At 32.4% G+C, this 1,279-nt stretch overlaps 1 pseudogene; it reads right to left on the bottom strand.

Moving 5' to 3' along the window:
* Window positions 1-283: 283 nt before the first annotated feature.
* The window catches only part of LOC112506065, a 21,783-nt pseudogene continuing 20,787 nt past the window's right edge, over window positions 284-1,279 (bottom strand).

Below are 1,279 nucleotides of genomic sequence, written 5' to 3' on the forward strand. Positions count from 1 at the left end.
TCTTTCCATCGATCCTCTGGTTAGTCTATCCATCGATCCAATGGTCGAATCCAGACTTAGTCGTTTCTGCCTTGATGTCTTCATTGGTCTTTTGGTTCTTCATCACTTGTTTGTTTTTCATTACTTTTTATATTTTGCATTGTGGGGTTTAACATGCACCAATGCAGAAATAATTGTCCAAGAAAAAATTCAACTACCAACACAATACCAAATGGGAGTATTAATGTAATTGTTCATCAAAAAGAAGAATATTACTTCTCAACCTTAGGAATCTTTAATGTTTTTATAGCCGATCCTTTTCCTTCTTGATCGGCATCATACAAACTTTCAAAAAGCCGCTTCCTTTCAACTCTTTTGCTAAGCCTTCTCTCACACAACTTTTCTTCTGAATCCAGACTTCTGCAGTGCTTTTATCAACATCGGATGGTGTTGCATTCTCACCAGTATATGAAACAACATCCTTGAAATAAAATAATAATTAGTTGTGGCATTTGAAAAATTAGTTGCTTGTAGTTGTCTTTACAAATTACATTGAATGTGGCACTTATAGTACCTTTAACTTATCTTGGGAACTAAAATTTGTTGAATGCAGATTTACTGATTCTGATTCAGCAGGCTACAAAGTAAATGTTAAAATAATGTTAGAGTAACAAAGATTTTAGACTAAATAGGATAATATTTTTTGCAAACTGAAATCAACACCTGTTGAGAAGCGCATCTCATCTCCAACTCACTCAAAATGGCATCATCATCTGTTAGCTTTGAAATGCCATAAATGAAACAGTTGTTCTTAATATTGTAATCAGTTATATCAATTTTTATTGTAAACCTCCGATCAAGCAAAACATCCAACTCATCTGGAAACATATCTACATCACCACTCTAACAAAGAAAACAAATAATTTTTACATTAACAGGTATTTAGAGTCCTAAAAAGTAACAGTTACAAAAGGATAAGACCTCTAACCATACCTTTTTAACCTTTTCATATAACTCTGCTGCCGTTTGGTTCAAAACCTTATTACCTTCTTGATCAAATTATGTCAATGATACCATTCCAGTATCATCTTGAACTCTCAAAGAAATTCTGAACCAATATGTGATGAGTCCAGATTTCATACAAACATGGTATGATCTTTATAGATTGTGATGAACATCAAAGTAGAAAGAAGATATTCAAGAAGATGATTAGATTGAGAGGAGAGAGAATATTACATCAGCAAATCTTGATTTTCATATTAATGACAAAAGCTTAATTAAAATTACAAGGTAAATCCTA

Source organism: Cynara cardunculus (assembly GCF_001531365.2).
Source record: "Cynara cardunculus var. scolymus isolate 2C chromosome LG 2, CcrdV1, whole genome shotgun sequence".
Classification (NCBI taxonomy): domain Eukaryota; kingdom Viridiplantae; phylum Streptophyta; class Magnoliopsida; order Asterales; family Asteraceae; genus Cynara; species Cynara cardunculus.